A 13,981-nucleotide genomic window follows, 5' to 3' on the forward strand; every position below is an offset into this window, starting at 1 on the left:
TCAGAAAGAAACAAGTAACTTGAAAGTACAATCTATTCCATGCCGGAGGGACGAACAGCTCGGGGGGAGGCCACTGTGAAGTTTTGAAAGCTCAGGGCAAGTGAGTTCAACAACCTACATGGAAAATTCAAGCTCACCCTCTTAACAGAACTGAAGTCGATAGTGCATTTCACCAGCCACACCCTTCTGAATATTAACAATATATGCATTTTCTTCATAATGAGGGTTGAACTGTAACTAAAGACAAATTATCTGGGTGGTTCCTTCAAAAAAAAATACTGGATAGTAATTAAAAGGAGAGTGTTGGACTCCGATTGCAATCAGAGTACAGGAAGAAGGGGGTGATTAGATAATAGATGTAGCAAAGTACAGTATAGAGCAATGCTATTTGTTGACAATGAGTGTAATCAGCACAAAACTGGGAGCCAGTGCTAGGGCCTAATGTTAGCATTCCATATTTTTCCAACGGGAGGGGTTGGTCTGCTAACTTTCTGACAGCTCTGTGAAACTCAAACCCTCAATGAGACAGGATTCCGTGACTAGAGTTTTCTTCTTGTAAGCCCTCATCTTGCCTGCCAACTTTCAGTGTTGTTTGACCCGGATTGGAAGGAGCTGAGATTTAGGGCTCTGCCAATGAGCACTGAGTTATCGCTGGAGGCCAGCCACTTTTTCTACTTATCCACCAGAAACCACCTCGTGGTGTTTGATTGTTCTGTGCCGGTTGATGAGGGTCTCATAATGCGATTGATTGATTGGTTTAGCCTGGCTGTAGACACAGAGCAAAATAAATTGACATGGCAGTAACTATTTAAAACATTTGTGTCAACTACAAATTTGCCAGTCTTGCCTCCCACATTTAAGTCCAAATAACAGCAGGGTTATCCAACACTGAACCCTGTGGAACACAATGGGAAACCACGTTCCATTTGCTAAAATATCCAATGTCTTTTGTTTCATGACACTTGGCCAATTTTGGATCCAATATATCCCCTATATCCCATAAGCCTTTACTTTTCTAACCAGCATTCCATGTGGAACCTTCCCAAACTACACTGGCCTCTTCAATTCTCTTGATTATTCCCTCAAAAATTAATTTATGCTCATCAGAAACAATCTTATAGAAACAGGAGTGGGCCATTCAGCCCCTCAAGCCTGTTCCGGCATTCATTGAGACCATAGCTTATCCATGACATAGCTCTATATTCCTGCCTTTCGCCCCATGTCCCCCGAACAAAACTTTATCTCAGAATTAAAATTAACTAAAATTAAAATAACACCTGATCCGGCAATACCTTCCCTCAACAAAACTATGACCACTGACTCTGCTTAATTTTCCCCTTCCTCGTCCTGCCTCTCAGAATTGATTCTGACAATTTTGCCCACCACCCAAGACAGACTGACCAGTCCTTACTTACTTAGTGAATCCCTTGTTTTGATTTAATTTGATTTGATTTGATTTATCATTGTCACAGTGAAAAATTTTGTTTTGCATACAGTACAGGCAGATCATACCATACAAAGTACACGAGGGTAATAGAACAGAGCGAGGAATACAATGTTATGGCTGTAGAGGAGGTGCACACAGATCAATATCAACATTAAATTTAAAATTTGAGGGGACAATTCAGAAGTCTACTAACAGCGGAGAGGAAGCTGTTCCTGAAGCTATTCGTAGAAGTAAACAAATGTTTGTATCTTCTGCCCGATGGAAAAGAGTGGAAGAGAGTATTACTAGGGTGGGAGGGGTCTTTGTTTATGTTGGTTGCTTTCCCAAGGCAGTGGGAAGTATAGTTGGTGACCTTTTTAAACAACAGTACAACATTTGCAGACCTTCAATCCTACTGAGGATTGAAAAATGATCTTCAACAGCATCTGCTATTTCTTTGCTGGTTTCCTTCAACAGCCTGGGATACAATCCATCTGTGCCTGATTATTTATCCAACTTAAAGATGTTAGCTCCTGCAATATTCCCTATCATTTTACACTTATTTTATCATAGAGACCAAAGGTCTTTCATTATTCTGTTGATAATTCTTTTTATTGCATCAGCCAACGCTCCCACAACGTAACCCAACAAAAGATGGTGGCAGACTGGTAATTTCACTAGTATTTGTAAGCCAGCAGTCCAGACTAATATTCTGGGAGCATGGCCTTAAATTCCAACACTGCAGCTGGTAGAATTGCATCAATCTAGAATGGAAAGTCATTCTCAGTGATGATGACCACAAAAAAGTCATTGAATGTTGTTAAAAAATACCCATCTCGTTCCCTAATGCCTTGTTGGGAAGGTAATCTAACATGATGTGGTCGGTATGAACTCACAAACTCACAAACAACATGGTTAAATCTGTACAATTGTCTGACACGGTCAAGTAAGTTGAGGGCTCAAAGAAAACAGAGGTCAGACAATCGTTGATCTTCTTAGCTCTTCCTTTGCAGCATTTTCCAAACCCACAATTTCTGCCATCTAGAAGGACTTGGGCAGCAAATACATGGGAATGCCACCCACTGCAAATTCTTGCCAAGCCACACCTCATCCTGACTTGGAAATATATCACCATTCCTTCACTGTCACTGGGTCAAAATCCTGCAGTTCCCTCCCTAATAGCATTGTGGGTCAACCCACAGCACATGGACTGCAGAAGTTCAAATGTCAGCTCACCACCACCTTCTCAAGGGTCAACTAGGAATTAGCAACAAATATTGGACCAGCCAGCAACTCAGATTCCCCCAAATAAATTTAAGGGCAATTACGTTCTCGATGTAATGCAGTGGCTAGCAGTGTACACAAAATTCCAGCGATGGCCTAAACAACAACTTATTCAGTTCCAGCATTTTGTAGTCTATGCCTCATCCAATGAGGGAAAGCATTCCACATTCCTTCTTTACCACCTTTACTTTCTGCCCTGCCACCTTCAATGACTGACGAATATGAACTTCAAGGTCACCCACTTCCTCTCCCTCTCTCAATCCCCCTCTCGTTGTAAGGACCCAGGGACTGCAGTGGTTCAAGGCAGCAGCTCACCCAACACCTCCTCAAGGGGCATCTAGAGACGGGCAATAAATGCTGGACTCGTCAGTGTTGCCTTAGCGATTGAAACAATAGCTAAAGAAATAAAAGTGGCACAGACATCAACAGAGAGGGGCTTCTGGGTCACACTGGGTGGTGTTCAATCGAATGGTCAAGCACAATGCACATGATTGATTGATGAGACAGAAAGCTGCCGTGAAAGCCTTGTGATAATGGGAACTGCAGATGCTGGAGATTACGAGATAACAAAGTGTGAAGCCGGATGAACACAGCAGGCCAAGCAGCATCTCAAGAGCACAAAAGCTGACGTTTCGGGCCTACACCCTTCATCAGAGGGCTCTGATGAAGGATCTAGGCCTGAAACGTCAGCTTTTGTGCTCCTGAGATGCTGCTTGGCCTGCTGTGTTCATCCAGCTTCACACTTTATTATTGTGGAAGCCTTGTGTCTGGTACACAGCGTGTGGATGAGAAACAGAATCAGATTCAATCCGAGTCTTCAAAACTAAATTGGATTAATCGCTGCAGAAGAATGAAGCACAGAGCTCTGGGGTACAAAGCAGTGGGAAAAGAGGCTAATTGCACAGATCTTTCAAAGATCCAGCACAGGTACAATGGGCTGAAGGGCGCCTCTCCATGCTTACAATTCTGTGGCTTGCAGCTCATACAAATGTTGGCACCGAAACATATCATGTGGATGTTAGCGTTGTTATGCCAAGTGCCTTATTTACCCTTTCAAAAGCATTTGGCAATCCTCACCTTGACAAGTACATGAGGAAAAAGAAAAGCTGACATTATTTTATATGTCTGTTCCAGAGAGGGCATCGCAAGGGCTTGGAATTCCTCTTCTAATGAAAACCAGTACAGCTCCGACACTATTTATTAAAAAAAAGTTTAACCTGTTTTTCTAATCAACCTGTTCAGAGATGTTATTACACACCTCTGGTGCAGGTCGGGCTTGAACACTAACACTGCGTCACAAGAGGGGCCCCTCACTCGACTCTGTACAATTAGTGACTCATTGACGAAACTGCATTCTCTGAATTTGCACGTTAGCTGGCTGCAAATTCACCGCTCGCTAAGGAGAGAGAAAAAGCAGACGTCGCCTTGTTTTCAAATCAATGGAGCAATGTCAGACATTCCGCTGGCTGCAAGCATTGAGCCTCAAGGCTGTCAACTCTCTAGGAATGCCCTGGAGTCTCCAGGAACTGAAGTTTAATTTCCTGGACAACCGCAAAGAGCAAAAGGCCGGTGAGAAACGTCCGCAAGGAATTGTGCTTCCCCCCGCCCCGCTACTTTTCCTTAAGATTGAACACTTTGGTTCGTAAATAGATCGGACGATTGATAGACAAGTTGGCTCAGCTCTCCTTGGAGAGAAGAAAGTTGAGAGCAGGTTTGATCAAGGGTTTCAACATCATGAGTATGCTGGATGCAGTACAAAGGGAGAGGCTGTTCCCACTTGTAAATGCAACGGGGGCACAGATTTAAAGTGATGTGCAAACAAAGCAAATGTGATGTGAGGAAAGTTTTCTTTTTGCCAACAGCAAGTAGTTAGGGTAAGGAATACGCTATCTTGAAATGTGGTGGGCACCGGATGACTATTTGGGTGGATACAGTGAGAGAAGTAAGAGTTTGGCACCAGGTAATGTTGCTGGTTTGAGGAGCTGGCACAGACACAATGGGCAGAATGGCCTCCTTCTGCACGGTTACAATTCCGTGGTAAAGGAGAAGATATGTGTTGGATTGGGAATCGAAAATCATCCAGTCAGTTTGGGAAGGCAGGTTGGAGAAACAGGCATGCGGGCAACGCACTGACGGTAACGTGAGGGGCAGGACAGTCAGAAGTCAAAAATCACGTGCCGAAATCTCGTAAATACATTTGATCAGAGATGGCAAACAGGTTGTGGTTCAATGCAGCAGATTGATGACTGACATTTTGATACTGTCCCAATAATACCATTTTGTATAGATGCACCATAGAAAACACGCCCTCTCTGGATGCATCACAGCTGGGTATGGTAACTGCCCATCCCAGGACCACCAGAAAACACAGAGAGTCATGAACACAGCCCAGGTCCATTACGTAAACCAGGTCTTCATCCAATGACTCGATCTGCTGTCTTGGGAAAGTAACCAACATCATCAAAGACCCCTCCCATCCACAATATGTTCTCTTTCACCCTCTTCTGCTAAGCAGAAGACATAAAAGGTTGAAAACATGTACTAACAGATTCAAGAACAGCTTCTTCCTCACTGCTATCAGACTTCTGATTAGACTGCTACAATGTTAATTCTGATCTCTCTCCCTGCACCTTCTTTGCGGCTGTAATACTGAGAAAGGATAGAGAGAGACATCAGAATTAATATTTTAATTCTGTTACCCTGATGCACTTTGTATGGTACAATCTGCTTGTTTAGCAAGAAAAACAACACTTTTCACTGTATCTCAGTACATGATGACAATAAATCAAATCAAATCCAAATTGTGAGGAGGTCAAAGAGGATAGGACAGGTTCTCTAGATCCTGACTTCCCTCATTTTCATTTTGTGGCCGTTTGATTTGGGAAGATTGCTCTCTTCCTGTTTTAATTTCCTAGATCTGTTCAAACAAGGTCCCCAGCTTTAGTCAGGCATATTTTTATGATACGCATGGGCCAGATTTTTGCTGAGATACGAGGGTGTGGGTTGAGCCCTTTAAAACAGTTTCAGGGATTCCTGCCCCATTCAGGTTTGCGGCAGTTTTGACTTTTGCAGGATAAGGATGCACTGAGTCAGAACACAGCAATCCCACCCCTTCAGGCTCCCTGGCCATGGTCTGTAGATTACTAATTCCCTCTCTTCATCCCTTCCAAACTTCCTGTGATTTCAGTGGAGTCAGAGGTAAATGTAGTTTCCAGCCTCTCTGAGGCTTGCTATGCAATTGGAGAGAAACTTCAGAGTGCTTTGGTGCAGAGGAATCTGGGTGTCCTTGTGAGAGAATTGCAGAAAATTAGAATGCAAGTATAACAACTGATAAAAGAAGGTAAATGGATTTAATTGCTGAAGGAATAGATTATAAAAGTCGGGAAGTACTCCTGCAACTGTACGAGGTATGAGTGAGAAGGAACTCAGTGTACTGCATACAGCTTTGGGCCCCTTACTTGGGGAATGAAGTATTTGCCTTCGAGGAAGTTTAGAGGAAGCTCACTAGACTGAGTCCAGAAAATGAGGGGTTTGTCCTATGAAGAGAGATTGAGCAGTTTAGAGTCACAGAGATGTACAGCACAGAAACAATCCCTTCTCTCTAACAAGCAGTGGTGGGAGTTGGTCAGTGAGGTGGGAGGAGTGGATAGGTGGGAGAGAAGGCGGACAGGTCATGGAGGCGGGGATGAGGGGAGGAACTAGTCTTGGGATGAGGCTGGCGGGTGGGGAGATTTTGAGGGTGGCCAAGTCCACATTGAGGCTATTGAGTTGGAAGCTCCCGAGGCAGAACATGAGGTGCTGCTCCTCCAGTTTCTGGGTGGTTTGGTTGTGACACTGGAAGAGGCCCAGGATGGACATGTCATTCAGGGAGTGGGAGGGGGAGTTCAAGTGATGCAATGATTTGGATATGAAAATAGAAGGTGTGGTTAGTAAGTTTCCCAATGATTGAAGGTGTAGTAGCCAGCCCACAAGGTCACCTCAGAATACAATGGGACATTGACAAGGGCCAATAAACTGAGGAATGGCAGATGGTGTTGAGCTTAGACAAATGTGAGGTGCTACATTTTGGAAAGACAAATCAGGGCAGCACGTTTACACTGAAGGTTGTGGGGAGTGTTGCTTAATAAAGAGACGCTGGAGTGCAGTTTCGTAGTTCCATCAAAGTACAGCCACCGGTAGAAAGGATATGAAGGAGACATTTGGTGTGCTCGCCTTTATCGGTCAGTGCATTGAGTATAGGAGTTGGGAGATCACTTAGCAGCCATGTAGGACGTTGGTTCGGCTGCTTTTGGAATACTGCAATCGATTTTGGTCTCCTTGCGAGAGGAAGGATGTAGGCGCAACATTGAGGGCCGAAGGGCCTGTTCTGCGCTGTATTGTTGTATGTCCATGCCGATCAGATATTCTAAATAAATCCAGTCCCATTTACCAGCTTCTGGTCCATATCCTTCTAAACTCTTCCTATTCATGTACCCATCCAGATACGTTTTAAATGTTGTAATTGTACCAGCCTCCACCACTTCTCCGGCAGCTCATTCCATGCATGCACCACACTGCATGAAAATGTTGCCCCTCAGGTCTCTTTTAAATTTTTCTCTTCTCACCTTAAACCTACGCCCTCTAGTTTTGGGCTCCTCTACCCTGGGAAAAGGGCCATAGCTATTTACCCTGTCCATGACTCTCATGAGTTCATAAACCTCTTTTAAAGTCACCCCTCCGCCTCTGATGCTCCAGGGAAAATTACACCAGCCTGTTCAGCCTCTCCCTACAGATCAAACCTTCAATCTTGGCAACATCCTTGCAAATCCTTGCTATACACTTTCAAGTTTAACAACATCTTTCCTACAGCAGGGGGAACAGAACTGAAAGGAGTATTCCAAAAGTGGCCAAACCAACATTCCATGTGGCTGCAAAATGATGCTGCAACTTAGCCCTATACCGTCTGGTGCTCAGAAGAATTGGACAAGATCTAATTGAGAGATACAATATACTAAATGGGATTGACGAAGTACAGCAGATGTTTCTCCTTGTGGAACGACCTACATGAGACATCATGGATTTAGGATGAAGGGTAGCAGATTTATAGCAGATAGGAAGAGAAATTATTTTTCTCAAAGGGTCGTGAATCTGTGGAATTCACTGCCCCAGAGCGTGGTGGACTTCAGAAACTGAATAAACTGAAGGAGGAGACAAAAAGATTTAGAAGCAGTGATGGAATGAGAGGTTACAGGGAGAGGGCAGAGGGCAGAATTGAGACTGAGATGAGGTCTACCAAGATTGTATTAGATGGCAGAGCAGGCCTGAGGGGCTGAATGGCCTTCCCCAGCTCCACATTCTTATAAATCAGGTGGGAACTGAGTGTCAATTAAAAAGAAAAAAAGTCAAAGCCAAAATGCAAAACAAACATTTGTCCTTTTAGTTTCGATAACTGTATTCTGTACTGTAGGTTCTAAGTGGTTTCACAGCAGTGAAAGGAAGTTCACCATTATTTTCACCAGCATTGTGTGAGCATTGAGATGTAATCATGTACTTTTTCCATTGTGTCCATTTTCCTTTTGGGAATGCAATCAACATTGAAGAGAGAGAAAAAAATACACTGTTTGGAATCTCATGTATAAGGTTCTGAAGCGATTTAAACATTCAGCTTCCTTTGAAAACGACAGAATATATACTGTCAGCAGTGCCCAAGTGAGAGAGCAGCCTTGACCCTGCTACTCAACTCCTGTGTTGATCTGGGAATCAGAAGCAGGAGTGGGCCATTTGGCCCTTTGAGCTTGCTCCATCCAGACATTTGGGAAAAAGCCGTTGGGTCGTTCCAAACTCAGGAGATGCCACTGGGTTCATGGGGATTCTGTATTTGCCCTTTCTTTCTCCTCTTCACCTTCTGTCTGCTTCAGACGTTAAAGTTACAGACTCAGGAACAGGCCATTCAGTCTGTCTTGCCCGGGTATTGTTTTGTTCCACAAAAGCCTCCTCCTTTCAAAACACATCAGGATACCATCTGATTCCTTTCTCCCTCTTCTGTTTAATCAAACTCCACCTTCCTGGTATCTAATTGCATCCAGGAGTGTGAGAAACAACAGCAGAAATGCTTCACTCTGTTCATTGACCTGAACCAAGTGAATTGCAAGACTGAAAGGTTCAGATATTCAAGAAACCTCATCGCAAACCTGCGACTGCTTCACAATGTCTCAAGTGGAAGCTCGGAACCAGACCCCTTCCAAATCCAGCCGAACAAGGCTGTGTGATAGCCCCTGACAACACAGTGTGGAGCTCGAGGAACACAGCAGGCCTGGCCGCATCAGAGGAGCAGGAAAATTGATGTTTCTGGTCCCGACCCAACATGTCAACGTTCCTGCCCCACTGATGCTGCCTGGCCTGCTGTGTTCCTCCAGCTCCATGCTGTGTTATCTCTCACTCCAGCATCTGCAGTTCTTGCTAGCTCTGTGTGATAGCCCTTGAACCAGTTACAATCTTTCTAACAATGGTTATTCACCTTAGCAAACACCAACAGCCTGCTGATGATGGCACTGAATACCATTCATGAGAAAAGCTCTCTAACCTCAGTTGTCTCTGTTAATGGCACACCATAGATGGACAGGATTGACAGTTAATGAATGGGTGGCTGTAGTTACATCGACCATTCTGCAATGGCTTTGCAAACCATCTCGGCCTCTTCAATTCTGCACAAAAAAAGACTTGGCCACTTCTCTAGTGTTGTCAAAACAAAACTCTTACCTCAAACCACCACTGGTCAGCAAAATATTTTACCACCCTTGTATCTTGAAAGAGAGACTCTAGAACATAGGGAAGACTTCCTCTACTATGGCAACTTGTCATGCCTGGTCTGGCCTACGTTAGCACTCCCAGAAGGTCAGCATTGATGAGGAGATCCAACTGCAGGTCAGCCGTACCAGTTCATTAAACAATGGCAGTGAGTGCTTGGTCACGAGGACAAAGGGGCACAGGCTTAAGGTGAGAGGGGGTATGTTGAAAGGAGATGCGAGAGGCAGGATTTTACACCGAGTGGGTGATGGGTGCCTGGAATGTGCTGCCAGGAGGAGAGGTAGAAGCAGATATAATGATGCATTTTGGAAGGTCGAATTTGAAAGCTGAGTACAGGATTAAGGATAGGATTCTGGGCAGCGTGGAGGAACAGAGGGATCTTGGTGTGCAGATACATAGATCCCTTAAAATGGCCACACAAGTGGACAGGGTTGTTAAGAAAGCATATGGTGTTTTGGCTTTCATTAACAGGGGGATTGAGTTTAAGAGTCGTGAGATCTTGTTGCAGCTCTATAAAACTTTGGTTAGACCGCACTTGGAATACTGCGTCCAGTTCTGGGCGCCCTATTATAGGCAAGATGTGGATGCTTTGGAGAGGGTTCAGAGGAGGTTTACCAGGATGCTGCCTGGACTGGAGGGCTTATCTTATGAAGAGAGGTTGACTGAGCTCGGTCTCTTTTCATTGGAGAAAAGGAGGAGGAGAGGGGACCTAATTGAGGTATACAAGATAATGAGAGGCATAGATAGAGTTGATAGCCAGAGACTATTTCCCAGGGCAGAAATGGCTAACACGAGGGCTCATAGTTTTAAGCTGGTTGGTGGAAAGCATAGACGGGATGTCAGAGGCAGGTTCTTTACGCAGAGAGTTGTGAGAGCATGGAATGTGTTGCCAGCAGCAGTTGTGGAAGCAAGGTCATTGGGGTCATTTAAGAGACTGCTGGACATGTATATGGTCACAGAAATTTGAGGGTGCATACATGAGGATCAATGGTCGGCACAACATTGTGGGCTGAAGGGCCTGTTCTGTGCTGTACTGTTCTATGTTCTATGTTCTATCAATGTTTATGAGGTATTTAGGCAGACACAAGAACAGGCAGGGAATACAGGGATACGGGCTATGTGCAGGTAGGTGGGAATAGTTTGGAACGGCATCATGGTCATGGTACACGTAACTCTGCATCTCCCCAGGCTAACCCACCCAGCCTGCACATTGTTGGTTACCAAGGGCAATTTAGCATGGTCAATCCACCTGACCTGCACATCTTTGGATTGTGGGAGGAAACCCATATAGACACATGGAGAATGTGCAAACTGCACACAGACAGTCACCCGAGGGTGGAACTGAACCTGGGTCCTTGGCCCTTTGAGGCAGCAGTGCTAACCACTGAGCCACCATGCTGCTCCTAACCATTAAGAAGGCACTACTAATTGCTCTGAATGTGTCCATCCAGCTCTTAATGATGAGGCAGAGGATGAAAGATCGCAAGACTGATGAGGATGTATTAAACAAGCCTAAGATACAGTCAATAAATCAATGTGGCATTTTTGAAATTCTTACTTTAGAAATAAAACCAGCCTGACTCCAAACCAAAACAAAAACAAGTTATCAACAAGGCCTCATGCCTAACGTTTGGGGATTAAGGGAGAATGACGGACAATGGGGTTGAGACATTTATCAGCCATGATTGAACAGTGGAGCAGACTCAATGGGCTGAATGGCCTAATCTCTGCTCCTATGTTTTATGATCTTATGGTCGTTGTCCGACTTAAAATGTCATCTCTTCTTTACAGTGATAAAATCTTTAGTTCTCTCAGGGCAGTGACTTGAAAGGAATCTGGGGATTTACATATACATAGTAACCAATTAAAATTTTCCAAGTGGCTAAAGATTTAACAGCATCTTAGGCTTTTTGAGTACATCCTCATCAATGGTGTAACCGTTTGATCTTTTACTTATGAATTCTGGGTCTGATTCCACCTCTCTCACTAAACACCTGAAGAAGGAACAAGGCTCTGAAAGTTTGTATTTTCAAATAAGCCTTTTGGACTATAACCTGGTGTGGTGTGATTTCTGAGACAATGGGAACTGCAGATGCTGGAGAATCTGAGATAACAAAGTGTGGAGCTGGATGAACACAGCAGGCCAAGCAGCATCTTAAGAGCACAAAAAGCTGACTTTTCGGGCCTAGGCCCTTCATCATCTGATCATTTCTGATGGTCCTAACTAGGAAATCGCTGTGCAGATAATTACAGCTAAAGAGAACAATTGCTAACAGGACAAAAGTAACATGGCACCAGGTCATAGTCCAACAGCATTACACTTCACCTGACGAAGGAGCAGTGCTGCACAAGCTTGTGATTTCAAATAAACTTGTTGGACTATAACCTGGTGTTGTGTGACTTCTGATTTAGTTCACCCCAATCCAACACCAGCATCTCCACATCAGTACACAAATAGATCAACATTATCATCTCGCACTAGTCAGAAATAGAAGATGAGTCCTACAGGTCAGAAAGTTTCAATTTTTTGTCTTCATTCATCAATGTTTAGATTCTGTACTACCAAAGGATTATTTATAATTATAACTAAAGCTTTCAAAATTCAACAAATCATTTAGAATAGTCTTTGGAAAATGTCAAAAAACCCTCCATTGGAAATGTACAAGCCAATGGGAATTTTTTATTTCTAACCAAAACCAGATGGCCTGTCCACCAAATCCATCGAGCAGATTACTTAGCTTCATAACACTTAACACCAGCTTCAGCCTGTTTTTCCTTCATTGTAAAAGAGTGAAAAAAGAAGCTTCAGATCATGACATTTAAACTGATCTTATTTGTGCTTCAAGGACATTAACCTGTGATACAACACTGTGGGCTCAGGCCTGTGGACCAGTCCAACTAGGGTGCCTTTGAATTCTGCATTAATTTGAAATGGTCCTGTTTATTTTGGATAAACCTCAAGTGAGGATCATGCTCTGTACTCTTCATTTTGAAGGGAAAAATTGGACCTGTCCAAAGGAGGGGTGGAATGCACATCAGGGTCCCCCCCAATATTTTTACAATATCTTCCCGACACTGTGAAACTCAGGTTCCCAGTGTACCACGCCACTATTACATCACTCTCTCTCAGATGGGATGTTAAAGTGAGGTGCCCTTTACCTTCTCAGGTAAAAAGTAAAGATTCTACGCACCCTGTTTCGAAGAAGAGCTGACAGTTTGTGCCCTTTGTCTGAACTAATACTCATTTTTCAATCAACATCACAACAAAAGGCCATCCGCTGTTAGCACTTAGAGTCACAGAGATGTACAGCATGGAAACAGACCCTTTGGTCCAATGTGTCCATGCTGATCAGATATGCTAAATCAGTCTAGTCCCATCTGCCAGCATTTGGCCCAAATCCCCCAAAATCCTTCCTATTCAGGTATCTATCCAGATGCCTTTTAAATGTTGTAATCGTACCAGCCTTCACCACTTCCTCTGGCAGCTCATTCCACACATGCACCACCCTCTGTGTGAGTAAGTTGCCCCTCAGATCCCTTTTAAATATTTCCCCTCTCACCTTAAACTTATGCCCTCTAGTTTTGGACTCCCCCACTCTTGGGAAAATTCCATGGCTATTCATCCTATCCATGCCCCTCATGATTTTATAAACCTCTATAAGGTCACCCCTCAGCCTCTGAGCTCCACGGAAAATAGCCCCGGTCTATTCAGCCTCTCCATTTAGTTCAAACCCTCCAACCCTGGCAACATCCTTGAAAATCTTTTCTGCACTCGGGAGATGGACAGAGTAGAGAAGAAGAGAAAGAACAACGGAGTATAGATTACAACAAGTAGCCTGGGTCTGGAATGCACGTTGGAAATGTAGAGGCAGGTTCAACTGAGGCACTCAAGCGGGTCACTAAATAATTATTCGGGTAGAAATACTGCGCGTGGATAGATGGAAAAGGCAGGAGATTGGCACGACGGGATAGAACCAGTGCAGACACGGTGGGCCAAATGGCCTCCTTCAACAGGTTTGTGATGCTGAGCTCATTCCCCTTTGATACAAAGACTTTGGGGATCGCAAGGCACTTTGGAATGCTCTTACGGCCGCCAAAGGCGCTATATAAATGCTGCGTTCGCCCTTTTCGTCGACACGCGCATCGTGACTCCCTTTTTACTTAGCACTTCCTGAAGCATTTGGAACTGTACAGCGACAGGCACCAGCTCTTACCTTGAGCTGTGCCCATCACAGACTGCCCCTTCTCTCTGTGTAAACCCGGCAAGAAGTCTTCCATATAAATTTAAAGGAAAAGCAACGACAGCGTGGGGATAGGGAGGGAGGATTCAGATGTTCCCTTCAACTTCTCGGCAGATGGGAAGTGATTTGTGACAGCACAGGGCTAAGCGAGCCAAAGAAACCGTACCCATTGCACACTCACCACACAGTCTAAAGCGCTGGAACCAGGAGCTTAAAGCATTTAGGCACACAGAAAGAGACCAGC

The 13,981-nt window shown here is 44.3% G+C and overlaps 1 protein-coding gene across 5 annotated transcripts in view; it reads right to left on the reverse strand.

Annotated features, from left to right (window-relative positions):
- The window catches only part of palld (palladin, cytoskeletal associated protein), a 402,860-nt gene that overhangs the window by 226,398 nt on the left and 162,481 nt on the right, over positions 1-13,981 (reverse strand). The window contains exon 1 of one of the 5 annotated variants that reach the window (XM_048528005.2): positions 138-248. The exons of the other annotated variants lie outside the window; for them this stretch is intronic. The gene's annotated coding sequence lies outside the window, so the exon portion shown is untranslated. Of the gene's footprint in view, positions 1-137; positions 249-13,981 lie in introns of those variants that run through there. 5 annotated transcript variants of the gene reach the window in all.

Source organism: Stegostoma tigrinum, chromosome 3 (assembly GCF_030684315.1).
Source record: "Stegostoma tigrinum isolate sSteTig4 chromosome 3, sSteTig4.hap1, whole genome shotgun sequence".
Lineage (NCBI taxonomy): Eukaryota > Metazoa > Chordata > Chondrichthyes > Orectolobiformes > Stegostomatidae > Stegostoma > Stegostoma tigrinum.